The sequence below is a fragment of the Anguilla anguilla genome, chromosome 2 (assembly GCF_013347855.1).
Source record: "Anguilla anguilla isolate fAngAng1 chromosome 2, fAngAng1.pri, whole genome shotgun sequence".
Classification (NCBI taxonomy): Eukaryota; Metazoa; Chordata; class Actinopteri; order Anguilliformes; family Anguillidae; genus Anguilla; species Anguilla anguilla.
This window is the reverse complement of record NC_049202.1, coordinates 1,118,699-1,142,950: the sequence shown is the minus strand read 5'-3', so window position 1 is coordinate 1,142,950 and position 24,252 is coordinate 1,118,699. Positions and strand designations below refer to the sequence as shown.

At 45.4% G+C, this 24,252-nt stretch overlaps 1 long non-coding RNA gene across 1 annotated transcript in view; it reads left to right on the top strand.

Moving 5' to 3' along the window:
• The window catches only part of LOC118219698, a 289,497-nt gene extending 265,450 nt beyond the window's left edge, over nucleotides 1–24,047 (top strand). The window contains exon 3 of the long non-coding RNA XR_004763823.1: nucleotides 23,849–24,047. This is a non-coding gene — a long non-coding RNA (uncharacterized LOC118219698). The remainder of the gene's footprint in view (nucleotides 1–23,848) is intronic.
• The last annotated feature ends 205 nt before the right edge of the window (nucleotides 24,048–24,252 follow it).

Sequence of the window (24,252 nt, the reverse complement as noted above, 5' to 3'; positions counted from 1 at the left end):
AAATGGATTGCTTTCACTTAAACCACAATTTCAGCAAACACCTGGAATTATTTAGACCCAGCCAATTATTAATGTACCACATGATCCCATTTTGATGAATGAGTCTCTCCTTCCCCTTTTTTCCCACAACAGTTCGAAGCCAGCAAGAGGCTGTTAGTGGGTTCAGTTTTCCTAATGATTACTGAACTGCTGTTTTACTTCAATTATGATACTTATTAACTGATGTTCTTGGCAATTACAGAGCACAGGCTGCCAGTTGAACATTCTGTTCTGCTGGGAAGGGGTGGAATCCCAGAGCATCGTTGCTTATATTTTAATTGCAGTTTAATTTTTTGTTTTCCTCGGATGATAGCAAGATGTTGCTGGCTTAATTAAACACAAATGGGCTGTTTGCGAGCTTCTCTCTATTTGTCTCTGCGCAAAAGAGCATGCCAAGGTTTTAGCTTTTGAAGCACAAACATCATGAGGCAATATTTAAAGTAACTACACCCCATTATAACATGGCTTTCCGCGAGCCATTTTTTGGCTGAATAATATTTCTCTGCAAAAACAGAACTGCACATTATTTCTTAAAATCTTTACTTGTATTTAGAGTGTATCATGCATTTGTTCAGATTTTTAAAAAATTGGAAACCTACTTTTTATGAATATTCAATGAAGAAAACAATTAATTAAAATAGCTGTTCTTTTAAAAAGCAGCTTGTTATATCCCTGCTCACAATGCATTTTGAATGTAGCCTGATAAACAGATAGCAGCAGAGCATACATATGTGTGGTATATTCCCTTTTTCTCTGATGCAGCGAACAGACGACACCATGTTCCCAGCATACAATGCGTATCTTGGCCTGAAGGAGATGTTAGTTTAAAGGTGATATGTTTGTTGTTTTTTTTTTTCTTCTCCACCCTCCTGTTCTGAGGGCGAGTTTGTTGATTCGCTGAATTTAAAGGGGGGGAGGGTTGCCAAATGAAAGCTCCCTCATTGAAGCTCATGCTTACCCAGCGCCTCTTTGTGGTTTTTTTAAAGCCTGTCAGGCTTGTCAGGCACGGTAAGAAAAAGTATATTGTTTCCAGCACTTGGATTCCTTTGCCTCTGACATCTGCCAGTCTGTAAAGATGATAAATTCTTGCCTCATTAGCCAGGGGTGTGGGATTACAGGCTGACAACACATTAATCACCAGCTTCTGTGGCAGGCAGACTCGCAATAGGCATTGTTAACAAAACTTTTCTAATATGTCACTCTCCCGCGCGACAGCCTGTAATCAATCATCGTGATTGACAGGGCCGGTAGATTACACTATTTATACTTTGTGTAATGAAAGATAACGTTTCCACCTATTGTCATCTCTGAGAACAACGCTAGACCACCACTGAATAGAAACTTTTTTCTTTTCTTTAAAAAAAAAAAAAAAAAATGGAGTAACAGAAGAGAAGCAGACCTTGGCTCGGCACGGTGAACTTTTGAGAGCAAACAGTGTTGCAGTCCTTGAGGGCGCTCTCAGTAGAACGGGGGACGTATTGTTAGCCTGCGGTAGCTCGGAGTAAATCTTCACACTGCCTACAGTGTGCCACCGTGATTTCAAGTCGCTGTCGCTGTCAGGGCCGTTGTCTGTTTGCGGATCTCGTTTCTCTGCATGTATGTGAGGAAAATATTACACTTTGGACGCGCCACTACCAATCATTACAAAAGGGCTCAACAGCCTAATGCCCTCGTTTCCTGACTAAACTAAATCCTTTTCATTTTCACGTATTTAAATCTGAATGTGGTCCATGTTTTTTGATGGTCCCCTGCACTACTGGAGCTGAAGAAAGAAACTAATTATGTATGAGTCTATACATGCAGTTATACAATCCCTGAAAAAAGTAAGGTCCTTTTAAAAATTGTGGAAGTGTTCCTACTGTTTTAGGCTCAAACCTTAAGACTTTTTTGCATTTTTGACAAGACTGAAATTACAACATTGATTTCTTTATAACTGTTGTTGTGACACACAGTTTGAAACTGGTGATGACTGCTTACAGACACACTGTGTTCCCTGTGGCCCATATGAGTAAACAGTCACAAGTTGTTTTGTCTTGTAAGTCTACCAAGACCAAAATTTGCAAAAATAAATTGAAATAATAAGTCATATTTTTTTTATTTGTCAGTCAAAGTTTGTAAATTGGGGACTGAAGGTATTGAATTTATTTTTTAAATTTTTTATTTAATCATAGTGGATTGAATGTCATAGGGATTCTACAACTGTCTGTCACATTTGACGGATGGTAAACTTGATGTACTGGACGGGAAATTACTTAACCAGACAATTTCTTTTAAAAGAAAAAAACCTGGTAATGTGCCCTCATAAACACAATCACAAATAACTGACAACAACCCCATCCCTGGCCTGACATTGCTTTATAAGTATGCTGGGATATAGTGACATGCTCAATAGCTTCTGTCAGTCTCCAGCGCTCTCTGCCCAGTGCGCCTCTGCTGGAAACATATTGGTCAATTATGTCTGAAGCTGTCAACTGTGCAAGACACTATTATTTAGTGTGTATTGACTGTGCGTCATTAGGACACATTGTGATGCCAAATTACACAACAGAATGTTATTTATTTCGATGTGAAGCTGTAACAACCTTCAGACTGAGTGACCAGGCGTCGCTTTTCAAAAAAACATCCTCAATAAAAAAACTGACAACTCTATGATTTCGTTTCTAGTGTCTGCTAGAGAGGGAACAAAATTTCCTATAATTTTGCAGTTCAGTGCTCAAAACACAGTTTCTTCCCCCTCTGTCATTTGATGGCAAAATTAATCTGCATTTCAGCAGCAAACTGTCAATGATCTTAAAGGACTGGATGTTACGATTGTGTATAAATGAAAGTGAAGGAGTGAAATGGATGTGTGACCGTGTGTCCATATTAGATTAGGCCTTTACGCTGGCCAGCTTCCTGCCGGACCCCCACCTGCGCCAGGTGATCCTGCTATGATTCCCAACATGGCCACGGCTAAGCGGAAAGGAGAACTGGGCATGCTCAGTGCGATGCTCTGGAGTGACCAATCAGGTCGTTTACATCTGCGGACACATCCCATGAATAAAGACCGAAGTAAGGAGGTCTCTTCGCTGATGTAATAGAGCAGTCCCCTGCCACTCTCCTAGATGTAATCCATGTATTTTTCTTGTTCTCGCAACTTAGATGGTTAATTCAGCTCTGACAGAATATATGTGAACCCAGCGGGGATTAACTGCACTCTGTCAGAGTAAAATGTACTCTCCATGTATAGAGTTTACTCTGTTCCTATATTTTTCATAGGTTAAAATGTAAAGATTAAAAATAAACAGACTAAACAGTCAATGAAACATTTTCTTGCTATGCAAAACACACACAAAGTTAGCTTGTAATGCTACTTCTATCTAGCAAGCATGTGCAAGCTATGCTGTCTACACAACAGTGGATTACAGCATGAGTATTACAACCTGGAGAAGAACACATAACATAAGCAAGGCTGTCCTTGCTAATGTTGAACGACTGCAGCAGCACTAATGCAAACGCCCTTCCTCTTCGTTATCTTCTTTACTGTGGCAGGCCAGGCACCCGCACGGAAAAGCCATTTTTATTAAGCAGTAAAAATGCTAATTTAATCTTTTTGTGCTTCCACGGCCAAGTCCACACAAATCCAAGTATCATAAAAGCCCTGTAATACTCGTGCCACATCTCTGTCTGGACTGGAGTACCACACTACAGGACCTACAGAGTGAGGAAGACGATCACGTCTCCTGCATACGGGCCTCTTCCTTTTGAGAACTATTAAACAATTCAACACACATGGCTTTGGATCTGTGGCAGGCCTTACTGCGAGAACAGTAATTCTGCTTGTGCAGTACAAAGCAGACTGTTCAGCCGTGGTGGTTTTAAGACCGCACTTTTGGCTGACATCTGCATATTTAGCAGTGTGAGCATTGTCAGGATCTTAGGAAGGAGTGTGGATGGGTGCTGCAGAGGAGTAAATTGACTTACTGTCAGGTAAACATCATTTGTCATGGTATTGACATCGCTAATTTAATTAGCAGTTAAATACATTAAACCCTTGACTTCCTTAAACAGGAAAAAAGTTGTAAACCTGGCTTCGAATGTCATTCAGCTGATGTATTTGCAGTCTGCTTAATCAAGATTAATGTGATATAAATATGTATGTAGGTGTTCAGTAATTCTAAAATCTCAGAAATGTGTTCATAACAATGCATAATCATTTATTTTCCATCAGTTTCTATGCGCCTTTATTTTACAAGCCAGCTGTCAGGCTGTTGTAAATGGTCCAGACGCACACACAGAGAACAACTTTGATCTTCACAAAGTGCTTATTTATCATCCTGATTAAACAGCTGCCATCTCAGGCTGGAGTGAAGAGCAGTTGGTCTCAGTTCTGATCTGGTATCTAGGACATCAGAAATGTGACAAACACCCTCATTTTGAACAGCTAAAGTCATCCTTTCTTAATGCGTAGGCACTGAGGAATGTGGCAGTTGGAGAGGTGGCATAATAAAAATGCAGTGAAGATATAACCGTTTTGTTGGCATAACTGCTCCATATAAGTGAATTTTCATTTACTCAAATATTCATACTGAGAAGCATGGGCATTTGAAATCCAGGTTTTTGTGAAATTGTTTGGGGAAGACATATTAAATATTATATATATCATTGTATACTTAAACAGCTGAGAAATGTTTGGGGTGGGTGGGGGGGTGGGAGCATGTTTCTGTGCAGAACATGCTGTTGAAAACTAATTGCATTAGTCAATTAATCTTCGGATTTTCATTTTAAACCAAAGGACCGAACTAAATTGGGTTTTGCGACACTGTTGACTTATATTTGAGAGCAGTCGATTGGCTATTAAGGAGACCCGTGGTAAATAAATAGGCTGCAGGGTCCTCGGGGGACTCCGGGCTGGGGAGTGCAGGTGTGGGGAGTCGTTAGGTCTCTCGGGCAGGTGGAATGGACGAGAGAGAGAGGCTTAAACTTTAATCTCCCCACGAAAAAAAAAAAAAAAAAAAAAGAGTTTAAGCATTTGGCTGGAATGATTAATGGGGAAACCTGATCAAGTGAAGCTGCTGCACGTCACATGGGCATGATTAGTAGGTGACAGGGACTGTAACAACATCTCGCCATTTCTGCTTCTCCGCCGGCTCGGGCTCTTCTATAATTAATGTTCCCGAGGGCTATTTGTAGGTCAGGCGGGGAAAACCTGTCTGAACAGGCCGGGCTGATAGCTTTAGCAGGAGAGCTCTCGTGTGAGCGGGAGGATGCCGGGGAAAGGACTCCAGATGGACTCCTCTTTGATTCTATTTTATTTTTTTCTTTTCACCCGAAGAGCAAAAAAAAAGATGGGCTTTTAGGGATTAAATTCTCAAAAAAATTGGCGCATTAAAGGTTTATGTTGTCAGAGGGTTTAGGGTGTGAGTGACAGAGAGGGGAAGCACGGACATGTGTCCCACATTCTCCAGAGTTCCTCCAGTAGCTGCTCATCAGCACGCAGAGTGTGGGAGACTGCAGGGGAATGCAAGTTAAGTACATCACAGAATGTCAGAATCTATGTAATTCATACCTCTTTAGGTGGATATACAGAGACGTTCTCAGAACAAACAGAGAAATATTCATGTAAGAAATAGCCCTAAGGAAACTAACTCTGAAATCATCCATCACAAATAGAGAAATATCAATTTAAGTAACAAACCCTAAGGAAACCACCACTGAACTCATCTATCATACCTCTATATCACACTGAAGCCTGGAACTATTTCTTTTGCGCTGTGGTTTTTTCTTTAACTTTGAATCAATTTCTTGGTTCACTTTTTTTTATTTTTATACAAGAACACCAAATCCTGTCTCATGATAGTGTGTAATTTTACGGGAAAAAAAATAACATGAAGCCTCAGAACCTGAGCACAGTGGTGTTTGAACGCAAAGCCTGCGTAGCTGGCGGCTAGCGGCTAGCGGCTAGCAGAGGCTCATTAAGTTTCTGAGAATTTGGAAGTAAATAAAATGAGAAGCTTCAGAACCTGAGCACAGTGGTGTTTGAACGCGAGGCCTGCGTGGCTGGCGGTTAGCGGCTAGCTGAGGCTCATTAGCGGCTAGCGGAGGCTTATTTGCGGCTAGCTGAGGCTCATTAGCGGCTAGCGGAGGCTTATTTGCGGCTAGCTGAGGCTCATTAGCGGCTAGCGGAGGCTTATTTGCGGCTAGCTGAGGCTCATTAGCGGCTCGGCCCGAGTCTCCGCGGCGCTACGCAGCCCGGCGTCCGTCGGCGGGAAAAGAGGCGCGCGGCTCCCAGCAGCGCTATGCGCGGCCTCCCGCCGACCCGCCCTCCTCCCCGGGTCGGCCGCGGGTCGGCCGGGTCAAGTGATACTCATGTTGCTTTCATTTCCCTCTCAGCGGAGGTCGGGGAGAGAGAGCCGCGTGCGTGCGCAAACGCATTTGTGGAGCGCCAGGAATTGTTCTGGGGCGGAATAAGAAACCGTGATGGACGACTCGACCTCGCTCGGCCATCTTGTGTTCTCCCCCCCCCCCCCTCTGTGGAGCTGCGTTTGAGCGCAGAGCTGCGATCACAGATTGAGATTCAAAGCCCAGCAAATTGGCATTGAGATAAATCTGCACACATTAAGCACATCCAAACAGAGACTTAATTTACACGTATTTAAAATTGATTGAAAGGGGGGATCTTACCATGAAAACCCGTTGAGACGACCTTAAAATGTTTGTCAGTTGATCCCTCAAGGAAAGCGCAGGTTGTTAACATGTAAATGCGTGTGAATGTAGGGGCTGGAATGGGCAGTGTTCCTTCTCAAACACACAGTGACGTTAGATCATACTGACACGAGGTGTGCGTTCCATGTTCTGCTGTCATGTCCTGAGCCAGTGAATAAAACTGTCGGCTGAAAAGGCGAGATTCAGCTTCTTCTGCATGCAATGACGGTTTAATCCTGATTACAAATGTCAACGGCTCTGCATTCATTCACAACGAAAGAAATTCAGTTGTCGTATGACATCATGAAGCATTATCCAAAGTGAGCCTGGTTATTCCCCAAATTATGGGCATGCTGATGAAACAGCACGCTGTCCTGCAGTGTCCTTGTTCAGTCAGTTTTAATATCAGCACATCAAGCTCAGCGTTATTTACCGTGGTTTTCTACATACTTCAGGCTGTTAAAAACGGTCTTCTTGGCCTTTGACATTATATGTGTTTCCATTTATATCACTCCTTTGACCTTCAGGAAGCTGGCATCCAACAATCGACTGGCAGATTTATAGTTTCCCCAGCATGTGCAGGGATCTCATATCTTGAAGGGCTTGACACTGGTCGAGGGCGGCCATAAACCTTTGTGTTTTTATGTGAAAGTTGCACATCGGTAAACGCTAAGATAACGGGAAGGCCTGTACGATTACTCTGATTTCAGCTGCAATACTGCCACCACTCTATGAGAAAAAATACAGCGACCATTATTAGGTGGAATATAGATTATATAAAAATATACACAAGATAACAGGCGTCATTATTGCTGTCTGTGCAATGAGAAGATATGAAATATCAATGCACAAATGCACACATTTCCAATGTTCTGCAGGAAAAAGTATTTGGTGATAATTATGCTGTGCCCGTTGCCCTGACTAAAAATATTAAACATGGTATCATGTAATGCTCAGTCAAAAATAAGTTCTCTCCAGTAAATTTTTCCCATCCATGGAAAAGGTAATGAGTGTTCAGTCAGATAATCTGGGATATTGTACTATGGGAAGGAGCACAAGGAAATAAACTGACACTTAAAGAATAGTCTTTCCCTTGGTTTTATATGGCTGCAAAGTGTCCCAAACGATGCCTCATTTTTTTTGTACTGGAACACATTTAGCATTTTTTCAAGATGTTTTGCCCTCATGAATCTACCCTACCGCCTCTGCTTTATGTCAGAAAGATGTGCCCTGCATAATCATTTCCACTGGAGCCATCCTCGTAATAGCGGCTAAATCCATTCTACTCAATGCCCCAGACAGGTATTGATGGGAAGACGGGAGTCGGGTTACTGATATTAACCTACTTCTGTGACAGAGAGAAGTATCTGCGGAGCATGCAACTCTTTCTGCGGGCAAAAGACAAAGTATTACCATCAGGGGGGCCAGGGGGGGTGAGTTCAAACCGATATTCAGAACGGATTTATTGGGTCATTTTGCAAATTCTCCTGACAGGCAGCTGATGGAGCCTATTCACAGTCGCTGAAGTTCTCAGTTTCAAGTCATAAAACGCTAAGCCCCAGATCACCCGATATCGCAGCAAAGTAGGGCAGGCGGTGGGGAGATAGTCATCACATCCACTTGTTTGTCTCCAAATTGGCACCATCGATCACTGGATTTGTTTAAAGCAATTTGATCGGTAAAAAGGCCTGCCATTCTATCCTCTTCAACCCCGTTTCCATCACACGCTGGATAATGGCACGGAGGATTCGTAATTTATTCTTGACAATCTTAGTCTTGGTATCAAAATTCCTCTGCTCATGTCACCGTTCATCAAATTTCAAGGGGATGGCAGCACTTGTGCGTCTCAGACAAGGGAGTAATTTCACATTTGACATCGCTCTTTGTCAGTGCCTGTCAGTATCGCAGTCTGTGTGCCACCTGGACACATATCCTTCAGCAGAACACAAAACATGTATTACTTGGCAAAAAGAAGGGGGAGGAGGGACAACAACTGTGTTCAGTCAACAAAAGTTTTGTTAAAGTGCGGTGAAAACTAAACTCACCCCTCGGAATACCTTGTTAGCAAGCCTTCCTTCGGCTGCTCCGAGTTTAGGTGGGTGTTGCGTGCGACGCGCCGTCGTTTCCTGACAGGCTGTCAGTAGAGTTTAGTCGCTCGTCGGGTCCCTCGCAGCCGCCAGACGGCCTTTGGTGTTTTCGCGTGGCGGTTTGTTTGTTTTCCCGCCTTTTTCGTCCCGCCAGGCCCCTTCCCCGACGCCTCAGCCTCAGAGTCCGGCCCTCGTGTTCCTCGCACCCGACGTGGCGGAGCCTCGCTTCGCTTTGGTGTCGGAAATAAAGAGCTTTTCTCTTTCCTGTGAGAGGGGAACAAAAAAAAATGGCTGTGCTTCCTGCGTCTTCCAGCAGCACATCTGAAGCTGTCAGATCAATGGGCTCCATTTGCTTGTGCTGCCTGTTTGAAGTGATACGGGAGCGCCTATGAATCGCACCTCAGGAAAGATAATACAGTTTTAATTTACAGAAATTGTATTTCCTTTGGCCGTACGTTTCCTTGTCTTTGGGTATTAGCTGCTGCGTATTCTTCATGACTAAATGGCTTGAAAGAATCAAAGCCACGGTATGTTTTGAAGGCCAGTTTGATGTTTGGTTTGGGTTTCACAGCATGTTTTGTTCTCAGTTTTGGGAACAGCAGCGGCGTCTCTGTAGTCCTTTATGTAAACAGAGTACCACGGCTCCACTTCGCTAGCTTAACAACACTGATGCTGCAATCGGATTCCATACTTCCCCAGTCAGACTACATAGTTAGAATATCAGAACAGGCGGCTAAAACACCATCATTTCCAAAAGCTCTTTTAGTGCCTCGTGTTGAAAGTGTTTTGCTTTTAGCTCAGTCTGATTATGGACCATTATTGGCACACAAAGATCTGTTTCAGAGCTGAAGACACAATGAACACTTAAATAACAACCCTTGAAATCTCACTGAGAGGCTGTTGCACCTTGTAATACTCTAAAGCGCCTCCTTTTAAAAACACACATAATATGCTGAATATTATAAACGTGTATTAAGGCCCGCTCATGGTAATGTTTTCCCCTGTTCATATTTCTATAGCTTCAGTGAGAAAAATGTAGCGTCTGCTTCTTAACCCAGTTCACGCAGGTATGGTATTTTTCTCCTGGCCTGCTGATGTAAGATTAATCTGCTCATTAAGTGCTTGCTTGGAGGTCCAGATCTGCGTGTTCTAACTGCATCTTCAAAATGGATGACAAAGACTCCCCATGGTAACCTTTTGCTTTATTAAAATGGCTGTCTTTATCAAAATGTGACTGGAGCTTTCCTTAAGGGTATTTGCACATCATTTTTAACTTTGCTAAATGTGCTTTATCTTCTCTGTTGGAAAAAAGTAGTTTTGTTTAGGCACTTGTTTTGTTACTGCATCATAGAACTCTTTATACTCATCTTTTTGTGCTATTAAAATTATTGAATGTAATTTTCTTCAACACTATGGAGCTATAGGGAGTATGAAATGCCCTTTATATTTACCTGCAGTAAATCTGACACTTTTAAATATGGAAAAATCAACTGGCCGATCAGTAATCTGTGGCCTGTCTGCACAAACCATGGAATGTGCTCTCCTCCATTGAAAATGGCTGCCCAGCTACAGATCACAGCCGCACAGCACAGCCACACAGCACAGCTACACAGCCGCACAGCACAGCTACACAGCACAGCTGGTAGAGCACAGCCGCACAGCACAGCTACAGAGCACAGCTACACAGCACAGCTGGTAGAGCACAGAAATAACAGCCATCTGCAGCTTCCCCCACCCTGAGGAGGATGCAAGCAGTGATGGAATGAGCTCACGGACGTGATAAAGGCGTGATACACATCGGTGAGCTAAAGATAAAAATGGATAACATTGTTCTGAGAGAGACCGTGGAAGAGCTTTGAAACGGAGCGTGGAGTACTCGCGTTCCTCTGTGTCCTCTCAGGTAGCAGCCCTAGATGAGTGATGTGGGATGTGGTGAGTGTTGTGCGCTCACTGGCCGTTTCATGGCGGGTTCTGTTATGACTCCTTGTTTGGGCTCACGCCCCCCGGGGAGAGGCGTGAGTCACCCGTTGTTATGGAGTTACGGGTGGTCTCCGTCTGGCGGCGGCTAGCAGCTGCTTCCGCCGAGCGCCGCTATCGAGGATCCGGACCGTGGGCGTCGGCTTCGCCCTGACCACACTTAGCACTGCGGCGGCCATGCTAACGACGGACGCGCGGCTGCCTCTCTCAAGATGCGGCCTTTTCGATTCAACGTTGTCCAGAGCAGCCTTAAAGTTTGGGGGGGGGGGGGGGGGGGAGCTGGTGAGCTGTGGGAGGCTCATCCACTCACAGAGTTTTAAAAACAGTAACGGGGGGGTCGGGAAGTGAGGGGGAGTCAGTGGAGATAAGAGGGCAAGCTGGCTGGACTTAGTGAAACGGTTCCCACAGCGGGCTGTAGTATGAACACGTGCGTGTGTACGTGTGTGCGTGTGTGCGTGTGTGCGCGTGTGCGCGTGCGGACCCTGTGTTACCTGCCACCTCCCCATCCCCGCTGTCTGTCTCCTGTTTACCTCTGCTGGGGTAATGCAGCGTATGAGTGGGGGGGCGGGGGGACGGGGATCTAATCCAGCGTCTGGATCCCGGGCAGATTTAGGCATTCCAACAGCACCGTGCCGGTCTGGGGCGTGGTCGCATACCAACTCCAGGGAATCTCACACAAACGACTTTAAGCGTCTGACTTTACCCCAGGACAAACTGTAAACTGCTCTTTGTATTGACAGCAGCTGTGTTTAATTCCTTGTGCTGAGTGGCTGATGCACGTCCGCCAGGATCCATACCTGCTCAACACCGAACAAAGGGCTTGGTGGAGGAGCACAGCCTTGAGATCCGTCAAGTTTGTTTCTTATTGACTTTTTTTTTGGGGGGGGGGGGGGGGGGAAGGATATATTACGGCTTCAAAAACAGATGTTTTTTTCTCTCTCTCTCTCTCTCTCTCTCTCTCTCTCTCTCCCTCCCTCCCTTCTCAGTCTCCCATCCCTCCCTCCCTCTCTCTCAGTCCCCCCCTCTGTAAGTCTCTCTCTCCTCTCCTCAGTCTGCCCCCCCCCCCCCCCCCCCCCCCCCCCCCCCCCCCCCCCCTTGTGTGGATTGACCAGACCTAGACTGGGGAATTTAGAGTATCGGCAGACTTTTGAAGTGTGAGTCAGACAAGACAGAGCAACTGGAGGGAAAGCAAGATACCCCCCCCACCCAAAAAAAAAAAAAACACTCAGGACCTGGGGCTCCTCCCTGGCAGTCTCTGGGTGGTCTGCTGCTGTCTGTCCTGCACTGTCGCCTCCGTCTCTGTCCTGTTTCTGATCCATTGCCGCAAAATAATCTGCCATTTCAGGGAGACAGACAGTCAGAGAGGACACCTCCCACCCCACCCCACCCCCTTCCATCCAAAAAAAAAATTACAAGACACACCACATTCAAGGTTGTTGTTGTCGTCGTCGTTGTTATGCCTTTAAAGCGATAAGTTAAATACGGATCAGCTGTTGTGGGGTGGGGGGGGGGGGACTCTGACAGCAGCTTTAATCCCTCTCTCCTCTCACCTAAAAAGGGACGTGCCTGGGGGGGGCACATCAGTCACCTGCTGACACGCCGAACATGATTGATGAGCCGCCTCGGGCGCTGCACTACACTTTGTCAGCTTCTCATAATTTATACATCTTATCTCTGTCAGAACAAAAGGCGGAGCGCGCCGTATGGAAATGAAAACACAGGCTTGTTTGGGCTCCAGAGTGCCGAGTGAAGTGATAACTCTGATAGCTATCTTCCAGCTCCCTCATCAGGTTGTAAAATGTCTGACTCCACCACACCCCCCCCCCCCCCACCCCCCAAAAGAAAATCACGCGCATATTTTAGGCCGCAGTGGTTCATTGCAGTGCTGAAAGAAGTTTGGTTTTTCCTGTCTCTTCCATCCAGCGGCCGAGGACGGGACTGGGTTTGAGTTACAGGGTAATTACACGTCCCTGCTCAGCAGGCCACTTCTGGGTATTTTATTCATGATCCGGGGCTGCGAAATCTGCGCTGTTTAAAAGAAAATTTAAAAAAAAGTTTTATGAAGTTTTATGTCTTCAAGTGATGGATGCTGTCATTTATTAAAAATGGCCTTTTACAAGTCAACAGTATACATGTATGATTAATGTCTGACTGATAATAATGGCCCCCATCTCCTCGTGCATCAGTTTACACACTAATGTGTGCTGTGAACAATTAATGCGCCACTGGCATTAAACATACATCTGGTGCCATTACCACTCCGATTACCACTGCTGCTTCTGCTGCTATGAAGAGGAACTTACAATAACACTGACCGTAAAAAGTGTGAACTTATTGGCGGTATCTCTTGGCTGCAAACACGCATTACCGCGAAAACCAACGCAACGCTGTTCAACGGGAGAGATGGGGGAGTAATTAATGCCTGCTCCTGAGCCCCAGTAAACGCATAAACAGTTATTAACGGGTAATCTGAGGCGGGGGGACCGCTCGGCCCTCTGGGTGTTACGCTTGTTAAGGCTCTTAACGCTAAGCGCGGTCGAGACGGAGGGCGGGAGCGGTGGCAAATAAGCCCGCCGATTGTTCAGAGCGGCTCAGGGCTTTAAAAAGCCGTTTGAAGCGCTCACGTACTCTGTTTTTCGGTGTAACAAGTAGTGCCACATCCCATTTTTAAAAATAAAAAGCACTTCTACACACGAGTACAAGACTGTAAACAAGCTCTCAGCCCACCCCCCCCCCCCCTTTCCTTTCACCCAATCGTAATCTGGGTGTTTTTGGTCTTAAAGTACTGGCAAGAAGCAACAACATGTGATTCTACAACGATGTTGAATATCTGCATTCAGTCAGAACACAAAAACACATCTCAGACCAGGAACCGGCCTGTGCCATGAGCTCCTCCTTCATTTGAAGTTTTGGGTGTGTTGTTAAGATAGATGACAAAAGTTCTACAGGCTGCTAGGTCCTCTCTTCCTTGCACAGAGAGGGGTTGTCAGTGCTGTGACACCCCTCAGACCTACCCCTGGCTCTGCGCGGCCATCTTGCCAATGCGCCTGCCTGACCATGGCTGGCTGGACTGTATTTGTTGGGGCCTGGTGTTTCAGAGGTAATGGGACGGGCGGGGCAGAAACAGATTTAGGATGTCCGCGAGGTTGACCCTTCCTAGGACTGAGTGTGTTGGGCAGTGCCCTGGAATCCGTCAAGAAACAGTTTGACTTCCAAATAAATGCTTTAGTGTCATGGCCTTCAACAGAACTTCCCAACCGAGGGCCATTGTCAAATCTGCAGCAATGTATTCTCTTAAACGACATTTTAAAGTCGAGTTAAAAACTTAAAATATAAGTGATATCGGATACTTTACCCTTTCACAAAGGCGGCGTATGACAAATTATGAAAGAATGCGTAACGTCTCTGTCACCGCTAACATTGCGTCTCTTTTGAGGCACATCTCCCTGAGCGTGAACGCAAGATATCGCTGATAACGCTGATAACGCTCAGTGCTCCTCGGTTCTTCTCCGCTGAAGAGATAAGATCAACAAATATATATTTTTTTAAGAAGACAGTCTCCAGCATAGTCTAAGTGTCTGTAAGATTTTGGCTGCGTGAAAAGCCGGAGGTATCGGACCCCTGGAGGGCCCAGCCACCGGGGTGTAGAAAGAAGATCCAAGCTAATGACCTCTGCCGGTTTCCAGTGGTGAAAGAGCAAAATAAAGACGTTTTGTTGATCAATAGATTTCAACATTGCAGCTGGAGAATATGCCTGCAGATGGGCTCTGCAGCGCAGCAGAGATGCAATCTGAAAGCCTTGCCTTGCTAGCTGTCTGTTGGCACGTACTCATTTTCAGATGGGTGAGGCAGGCAGGCTTTTCTGTTAATATTAACCGACATATAGGGAATGGCTTGCACTTGAAGTGTTTCATCGTTGGGCAATATTGCTTCATAAGATCTGAGACACCATCCCCCCACCCACCCCCCCATTCCTGTGCATAAAATAGATGGTACTGTGAAAAAAACATAAACACCCTTGAATGTGTCTGCAAAATGAATGTTTTTAAAAAAAATGTTGGTTATATGCATACATTATTTGTATACTGTATCTCTCTCTCTCTCTATATATATATATATATATATATATCACACATGTACACTTATATATATATCACACATGTAAAACCTCCAGTGCAACAATTCTCAGTGACTTTCATGTTTCTGTGGCAACAACTGCAAATAAGATCTTCAATACTTTGGACTCTTTCCAAAAGGGTTCCAGAGAGCATCCTGAAGCTGCTTTTCTTCCCCAACAACGATGCGCTCGGACTGCGATGTGCTCGGACTGTGATGTGCTTAGATTGTGTCGCACGAGCGTGTGCCGCCGGCAACGATGAACGTGTGAACATCGCCGGAGGAAATGACTGACTTTAGCGCCGACGATAAGAGCCGGACCGCGGTCGGCACCAGGCGCTAAACCTCGGTTTGGACCGAGGAGGACGAAGGCAAAGGGCCGTCCTTTCAGGGAGAGGAATCTTAAAAGGAGGAAAACGCAGTGTTGAGGAGCGGGGAAGGGCGAGTCAAAGAGACGACCGTTTGCCGGCAAGCAGCTGCCAGGGAATAATTGGGGAGAAAACGTATATGGGAGCAAATAGCCCCCTGTCAGGGGCATTAAAAGGGCCGGCTCCCCCGTCTGAAAGGGCCGGGCCGGGAGAAAATTGGGGGGCGAGTGAAAAGCGGATCGCATGGAAACGAGGAGCGAGAGGCAGCTGCGTCTGGAAGGACGTCCACATCTTCAGACGCGTGGGTTTGCAGAGTTAGCCGTACAAAACTAAATAAAAATAAAAATAAAAGGTTGTCTGCACAACAAAATAAATAAGAGACATTAAACATCATGATTTGTTTTATGTTCTCTTCTTTCTCGTTTGAAAAAAGCGCGTTCGGGGTGTACCGACTAATGTTACATCATCGGCATTAAACAAAAGAAAAGCAGTCTCTTCTGTTCACCTTGCAGGCTGGTCACTGCTTCTCTAAATACACTGGAAGGCCAATATTAAGGTCACAGTGTTGGGCACCAAGGGAACGATCCATTTGCAACAAGGCTGTACAGATAGATTTTTTTGTAAGAGTTCTCATGCTAAACCAGAATAACATTTTTTAAAACAAGCCATGACTCACAAGCATTTCACACTTGTGTTAGAGTACTTTAAAAAGGTTTGCATTGGCCTGTCACTTTTCAAAAAAAAAATTTTATGTGATTTTTTTCTCCCTTTGCAATAAGGGTGCAAGATTTAATATATGAACCAGTTTACCCTCACATGCAAATCTACTTGTGTGGGAGACTATTATTTAGTTCAACTGCAGCATTTATTTAATTGTTTTAGGTCTCTCAACCTCCAATTATACATTTGTGTCAGGAAAAAAATTAATAAACCTTTGACATATGAACAATAAACTATAAATCCTTACAGCGCACATGAAGCATAATTACAAGTTACATTATTCAATGCATTTCCTGTTCTGGGAGAAAAAAAGAAACACTTAAAACTTATGGGGTCCTTCCCATGATCTTTGTCTTGTGTTTTAAAAAACCCTGTGGGGAGACCCCTGTTGAGACATTACAGCCCCTCTGGCTCTGTCTTTCTTCAGCAACAAAATAACTTTAAAAACAAGTCAATGTTGGCATTTTTCCCCCCTCAATGGAGTATTGTGAGCTCCTGTTAAAATTATTTGGGGATCCTTTCTCCCGCTTTCTCACAGTTCCTCTCCCCGTGTCACAGAAGAATGAGCGGTTTCCCTGAGTAACGTGCGTCTGCACCGCCGCCTGACCCCCTTCGGTCCGCCGTGTCAGAATGTTAATGAAGAACCGAAAAAATGCCCCGGGCTAAATAATGTCTTCACGAGCTGTCCGTTAAATTTATTTATTTATTTTGTTTGTTTGCCACTTTCTTCAATTATAGTCCTGGACAGAGCTTGTCTTGTATTTGCAGGCAGCTGTGTGGGCAGCCATTGTCTTTGTTCAGATTGCTTCTTTAGCTCCAGCCCCGCTCCCATTAATCATCCCTTCAACTATTTATAACGGTGGCAAGTATAGCTAACACACTTAGCGCTTGCCTTTGTCACTCCGCCACCCCGTTTCGAAGGCGAGGGGGAGCCTAATTATTAACTGTTAAGATGACAGTCAGCGCTGTTCCATAAAAAAGAACACTGACAGTCAAACGCGGAGAGAGGGCAAAATGGTCGCCACTGGATTTTCACTGACCCATTTTCACTCAGCCGCAAACTTTCTTTCTTTCTCAGTGTGCGTCTTACAAGCTGTACTATCAGTTGGTACACAGCAGGCATTAAATGTTTGTTTAATTGTGAAGTAATTCAAATTTGAGGTGTTTTTTTTCAGTGCTGTTCTGTATAGTAAAAAAGATAAATGTGTTTTTTTTATTTTTTTATTTTAGTTACCAGGAAACACAGGCTTAAACCACAAATACTAATATATGAACAACAAAAGAGTAATTATGTTGTGCTCAGTATGGCGGCCATATTATACTTGACTGTCATAATACCCTTATCCCCCTGCTCTTTGTGTGTCTAAATCTGGTGATCACCACAGATAGTGAACTAAAGGAAGCACTGTGATAGACTTGTTTAAGGAAATCCTGGTCACAGAGAAAGAAGGTTTTTCCTTCTTTTTTTGCTGGCAGGAAAGTTTCAGGGAGGAATATAACTTTTTGTAAGCACACCAAACAGAGGGGATTAGACTTTAAATGAACATGAAATCCACAAAAGAATAAATCAAAATATCAGCTGAACGCAGAAACTGCCCTTGCACCCAGATAAATAAGCCAAACCGGCATGTCTGGTCGGGTGTGGATGGATTGTTATTTCTGAAATGCCAGTCCCAGCCAGGCCTCTGTTAACATTAGCTATGCTAACATAAACACTGTTCATTATTCTCACTGACACAAGCTGTGTAACTAAAGCCAGTGGAGATTTATGCTGAATGAAGCCAAAACCCATTATGTCACCTCAGAGCTTATATTCTCCTTAAGTGTCATCGCATAATGTTTCAGTAAACCAGGGTGGCCACAGTGTCGGCAGAAAAGCAGACACTTCCTGGTTATATGCTCTGTCGTGTGACTATGACACCTCAGTGTGGCAAGAGTGGTCATATTTACCTCAGCAGAAGACACTGGTAGTGTCTTTAGAAGGTAGGTATTTTATCAAATTTTTTAGTACAGTTTTTATTTTATTTGTTTTAAAGAGTTATCCTTAATAAAGAAACTCTTATTTTGGGGTGTTAAATAAATAAATAATCATGTGAGGTTATTTGTCTCATGCAGTTTCTTTACATGCTAAATGCTATGAGAGAAGAATGCTGTACATACTACCTTTGAACAGTCATCATTTTTCTATTACATGGTATGACACTTAACGGTGGTTAATGCCACTGGAAACCAAGGCCAGATTCAGTCGAACTGCAATATAAACTATAGTCCTTATGTTGAAGCAGTGACTTTAGAGTTAGATTTTCAATATATTTTTACAACCGCTGAAATCAATGTTATGTATGGGACAATAAACATAACACTAAGTCCTAATTCAGAGACTGACAGTTATTACATTAAATCTAGCCTAAATCCTTTAAATATTAATGCTAAAAGGCAATGCACAGATGCTTGCATTGGACCGCTAACAAAAGTTAAAGTTGCATTGGATTGCTAACAACAGTTAAAGTGATGCTGTAGTTTAAAATTATCTAAAAAATAAAAAATGCTAATTGTTATCCCCTAATAATAATTATTGTTCGAATAATCATTTTCGCACTATGCCCTTGTTCAGCTGAACTTCGGGAGCCATTAATAAAACAATCACACAATAAACAAGGATCACATGACCAACAGAAAGCCAGACGCCGCGATCTCCTAATCGCAAAGCCAAAATGCACTGTGCCGGTTCCTTGTCGGTTTCGCCGATTTTAATCCCACATTTTATTTCGTAACGCGTTTAACTCCGTTTGCATTTCATCCTCTGGGAAAGCAAACAGAAAAAGGGAGGGGGGGTGGGGGCGGGGAGGGGGGGGGAGGGCCCGATGACGGCTTTCCTTTCAGTGTGGAGGCGGGGGCTAAAAAGCCCTGATACTGCCGCGGCATCGATGACATCTTTTGCACCTGAATGGCGGGTACATCAACATCCCCCTGTCCCCCTATCAGCGGCGAGACAGAGCAGACTTTGTTCCCCGCGCAGCCCACTTGGGCGCTTCGACAGGGCGCTGATGGATATTATCATTCTTAATGTCAGTAAATATCCCCCACGCCAGACTGGCGATCTCTCTCTCTGTCTCTCTCTCTCTCTCTCTCTCTCTCTCCCTCTCTCCCTCTCTCCCCCTCTCCCCCTCTCTCTCCCTCTCTCTCTCTGCTTTCAGGGGTCCGCCGTTCATTTATCTCTCTGAGGCTTTGGCGCGTTTCAGAATCCGAGCCGCGCGTGAGGAGCGGCGGGAGAGAGAGAAGGAGCGGGAGCGGGAGAGAGAGAAGGAGCGGGAGAAGGAGCGGGAGAAGGGAGGAATGTTAGTTTATGTCTGAACACAAGTTCTGTGAAGCTGACGTGCCTCGATTCAGCCCATGCACCACACCCTGTGCTTTTCCAGCCGGCCGATACAGTTCAACAAATTTCTTTTAAAAACTTTTTCTTTTATTTCGCCCAGCGCCAAACGCGTAATGCTGTCGCCGCACACGTCTCTGCTGTACATTCCTTTCCCCAACTGAAGGCCAAAGGGCCAAGTGGTGAGACCCAAGCGCCGCGATAAGTTCCCCGAATGTCTGGATTTTCTTTGATCGTCTTAATGAAACGCCTGCATGGAAAGACCCAGACACAGACAACTCTAGAAGTTTCTTTATTTTTGTAGATCATCGTCAGACAAACTCAATACATGAAAATGTAGCAGATACAAGTAAAAACAGGTAGTTAAAAAAGCCTGTTCATCTCTCTATCTCGAGCGGTGGGAGCGGCTGAATACTTATTAGTCCTGTGAAGGGAAACGTTAGCAGAACAGGGTTCCTCACGGTGAAGGGAAGCCTGGAGCTACAGCGTGCCGTACACACGAACAGCACCCTGGAACAAACACTTCTGCTGACTTCACACTGAAAAGGTTAAATACTCACTCACAGCTCTCAGGCTTTGACAGTGGCATACAACAGCCATGCGCACTCACAGCATGTTGTTAGGGAGGCCAGGAGGCATACTACTGCTTTTTATTAAGAGAGAGAAGGTGAGGGGGAGAAGGTGAGTGAGGGAGAGAAGGTGAGAGGGAGAAGGTGCGTAAGGGAGAGAAGGTGAGTGAGGGAGAGAAGGTGAGGGGGAGAAGGTGCGTGAGGGAGAGAAGGTGAGTGAGGGAGAGAAGGTGAGTGAGGGAGAGAAGGTGCGTGAGGGAGAGAAGGTGAGGGGGAGAAGGTGCGTGAGGGAGAGAAGGTGAGGGGGAGAAGGTGCGTGAGGGAGAGAAGGTGAGGGGGAGAAGGTGAGTGAGGGAGAGAAGGTGCGTGAGGGAGAGAAGGTGAGGGGGAGAAGGTGAGTGAGGGAGAGAAGGTGAGTGAGGGAGAGAAGGTGCGTGAGGGAGAGAAGGTGAGGGGGAGAAGGTGAGTGACTGCAGGAGAGGAGGCTATTTTGGAAGCAAGGTTGTGGAGTATGAAATTAACATCTTCATCAGTGGTGGGGACATGCGAAGAGTGGGGGGGGGGGGGGGCAGGCTGTAATTGAAAAGCACGTGGGGCTGTCAGCAGGTGATGGCAGACACACTCACCTGACTGACAGTGCGGGCAGAGGGCACTGGGGGGGGGAGGGGGGGGGCAGCGAGACCGGGGGGGCCCCCTCTCCAGCCACGCCCGCCAGCCGAGTGATGAGCTCGCCGCCATGGCTCTGTCTGCAAATTATCAGCGGGGGGGGGGGGGGGGGGGGAGGATGAGAGAGAGGGGGAAGTGAGGAGTGAGGTAGAGAAAGGGAGAGAGACAGACAGTGTGGGAGAGGGTGAGAGAGCAAGGGAACAAGAGAGGGAGAGAGAGGGAGAGGAAGAGACAGAGCAAGAGAGAGTTGCCAGACAGCGTGCAACGCGCAACAGATTTCTTTCAGCACTCAGTGTTCCGCCATGCAAAGCTCCCGCCCCCCCCCCCCCCCATTGAGCTGACAGGGGGGCTCGTATCCTGCGAGGGGATGATAGATTTGTCATATCTCTGGGAAGCTTGTTTGTCTTGCGCAGGTGTACGAGCCTCCTCTCGGGGAGCAGAGAGAGCACACGACACTTCTCCACACACTTCCTGATAGCGACTTGGCGCGCGGGCGGTATCAAAGGGGAGATCTTTCACATGCAATTATGGGGGAAAATAAAGGTGATGAGGTGTGGTGCGCACGGGGAGCCGAAGGATCAAAAGAGCTTTAATGAAAGCTGATTAGAATAAAAGCCAGGTTTTAACTCTGGGAATTCCACAGTTCAGCACAGGTCACTGTCAGACAATGAAGAATAGCAGGAGTTGATGCTGGTTCTTTTTTTTTTTTTTTTTTTTTAAGATACAGGTCTGGACTTGTCATATTTCAACTTATAAATAAATGGAAGACTTTTTTCTTCTTCACACGCAGTTTGGTGACTTAGTGTAGAGATTGCTTAACTGTGTGTGACTGCAGGAAAAACTAGCAGTGGTTTAATAATGTCCTGTTAGAGGACAAGTGTGGACTGAACCCAACCCACAGTGTGTTTATTTGTGTGTTTTGTTGTGTTCTCCAGAATTGCTGGAGAGTGTTCTGTAGTATCCTGTGCAAGGACTGGGGACTTGCTGGCATGATAAATCTTGCACTTTATCAAGATTTAAGACTTTATCAAAAAAAATACTTGCACTTCTTCAGAGATAAAACGCTCCAAAATACTGCTATATGCTGTATCCTCGCCTGTCAACTTCGTACTGCAGGATGGCAGTTTATTATTTGCTAGAGTAGCCTGTAATCATGGAACCCTGGTGAAATAGAAAAATAGCCCTATTTTACTAAGGGTGATTCTTGAGAGCAATGACAATATATACTTGAATTGTACTATTATGTTCTTTCTTTATCTAAAGCTTAAAAATGCATGAAACCAGTTCAAGGGAAGGCCGGCTTTCGTTAATGACGTTGCTATGGATACCTTTTTAAAAATGATATCGGCGTCTGTTGGAATAAACACGGGATAGACGGTCCTGGGAGAGCGTTAATTAAAAGCGGCACGGCTGACTGGCTCACGCCGGATCCACTGCGACCCAGGATTTGAGCGAAGGCCTCGACTGACTGGGACAGTCCCCCTGGTGGTGCCCCCCCCCGCCCTGGGGACCACTCCCACAGGTCTACACGTGACCCTCGAGTTCCCCAACTGGCCCAGTACCCCTCTGTTACAGTTCAGGCTGGCACTGGGTCTCTCGTCGCCAGTAATATCACAAATAAATATGATTGGTCCCCCAGTGGGAGATGAAGGAGAACTGCACACTGATTGGTTCATGTGTAGACCAGTAACCAGGAAGGAAACCCGTTCTGTACGCCTGAGAAACAGGGTAGCAGCTCACATTGTGAAATAATGCAGTACCTGATCTCACGATGATAGTCACCAGTCTGCAGGTAGTCTTGTTTAGTTTAAGATCACCTGTGCTGATTTGTGAGTTCTTTTCAGAACCCATGTTGTCCATTTTATGAAACTTGTATCCAACTTTGTCTGGTTTGGGGACCTACTGTATGGCCTAGAGCAGGGCTGCCCAACCCTGTCCAAAAAATGCAGGCCTTACTTCTGTGTGGCATGTTGCCAGAATTTCTGGGTCAAATATATATTTAACATATTCAACAACTTTTTTATTCATAAAGTGCTACTTGTACTTTGTTCGTCTTTGAATTTTGACTGGGGTGTGTGGGGATGGATGGGTGGGTGGGGGGGGGGGGGGTAGGACTGACCTGCCCTTGACTGACAGATGTGTTGATAGAGCGCTCTGAGATGACTGACGTACGGAAATAAAGAAAAATGATAATAATTTGCTGTTTGTGATATGAAAGTGCACTGAATTGCACAAAATGATCTCCCTGTCAAGCTTTCAGAGGGGGTAAGAGGGTGGTTTGTTTCAAAACGCATGCCACACACACACACACACACACACACACCAATTCAGAACTGTCAACAGACATTAGCAGGCCCTCTTTTGAACATGTGAGTCGCAGTGTTCGGGCCCTGGCACCTGAAGGAAGGGTTGAGTGTTCTGGAGGAGTCAGGGCAGCCATTACAGGGTGGCAGGGAATGGGACTAATTGGTAATGATTAGGCCTCCCTAAAAGCCCATCCAGCACTCTCTTTTTATTTTTTATTTTTTATTTTACAAAGCGTAATTGTTCTGCATAATCTCGGCCGGCACATCTCTTTGATCTGAATGGAGAGATCAGTAAAAAAGGAGCTTTACTGGCCAGTCTGCCACATGCCACATACAGCCAGCTCAGTTCTCCCCTTCAGAAGTACTTACCGGCTGTTGTTGTGAATAATTCTCCAGGAATTACGAGCTACTAAGAGGTCACCTACCGGCTTTATTTGAAAAAAAAACTAGTCCAGTTGACTAAAACCAGCTACTCCTACCTGACACAGGTGTGGAACACTGCAGGAGAGGGATCGAGAGATGGAGAGGTCTTGTGTTTTCCTTTTCTCCTTCTTCCTCAGTTCCGACGGTGAACAGTGTTGTCTGTTATACAAAACTGTGCCATGTTTACAAACCATTCACCCATCCATTTTGAGAAAGAGCCATCCCCTTAGGGGACTGCAGGACCCCGGGACTGAACCGAGCGGTGCCATCACACCCCAAACGCAGTGCCCATCCATCTCATGGCCCACACTGATGGGGGAGGGCTTTCAAATGCCAGTTAACCTTGACGGCATGAAGAACCTCAGACAACCCTTAGCTCACCAACGTCTCTCTCTCTCTCTCTCTCTCTCTCTCTCCCTCTCTATCGCTCTCTCTCTCCAGCTCTCCCCCTCTACCTCTTCCTCTCTCCGTTTCATCTCTTTCCCTCCTCCTCCCTCTCTCTCTCTCTCTCTCTCTCTAGGTCACAGTCATCTTCTCTGTGGGTCACTCTTCCTGATGATGCAGCTCCCGCCTGCAGAACTGAACCTGAGAAACCAGGACAGCAGTGGGATTAGCTGGCCTGGGCTCAGGGCTTGACTGGGGATGTTTCTGGAAACTTCTCTCCACCCTTTGAAGTGAACCACAGGTCCAGTGTGCGAATCTCTAAAACAGTAATTAAAGCTCTGCATACACTAACACATTCAGCATTAACTCTAACAGGGTTTAGAGTTGACTTTAAAATATGTACTCAATTAAGTTGATTTACCATAGCCAATTTTGCTGTGCATCAACAAACACTCAGTTGTAACTCTGGATGAGAAATGAATAAATAAATAAAGAAATTACTACCATACATTGCTATACAATCAGCTGCAGCATATTACA